Consider the following 637-nt stretch of genomic DNA (forward strand, 5'->3'; position numbering starts at 1 on the left):
GCGTGGGGGGGGGGGGGGGGGGGGGGCTGTGGTTCATAACTATATCTGGAAAAGCCGCCTCTTTGCATATGCCGCCTCTAGGCACAGGCCTACTGTACCTTATTATAAATCTGCTCAGATTACAGTGAATGCTTTGTGGTACAGTAAAGTGGAGCTCTAGGCACAAGTAGAAGTAATGAAAAGGTTTTGTAGTCCTTCTTAATATGAACCACACCGTATTTAATAAAAAACAATTTTTGTACCATTTTCGTCCCTGAAAATTTGGCTGTTGTGCTGTTTATGGCCCAGTACTGGTGACACAGATACTACATTTGGTAGCATACATGCTGAATCCACTATGTGGGCTATTTGGTGGGGTGGAGGGAGGGGCAGGGTGTGGAGCATCACCCATCCATGAAGGCAATGTTTGCTTGAAGATGGAGGCTGGTATATGTGGATGCTGTGTTGTTAAAGGAGAACTATGGGGTCAGGGGTTTTCCCCATAGTTCTCCTTAGGGTAACGGGAGGATACAAACTAGAGTCCTCCCGTCACCCTAAGCTCAGTATACCGCGAGCTACAGCTCGCGGTATACTGAGACGCCGCAGCCGGAGCGGATCCCGACATCGATGTCGAGATCCGCCCAGCTGCGTGAGTGAC

This window comes from Nanorana parkeri, unplaced genomic scaffold, assembly GCF_000935625.1.
Source record: "Nanorana parkeri isolate BGI_ZX_2015 unplaced genomic scaffold, ASM93562v1 scaffold81, whole genome shotgun sequence".
In the NCBI taxonomy this organism is placed as follows: domain Eukaryota; kingdom Metazoa; phylum Chordata; class Amphibia; order Anura; family Dicroglossidae; genus Nanorana; species Nanorana parkeri.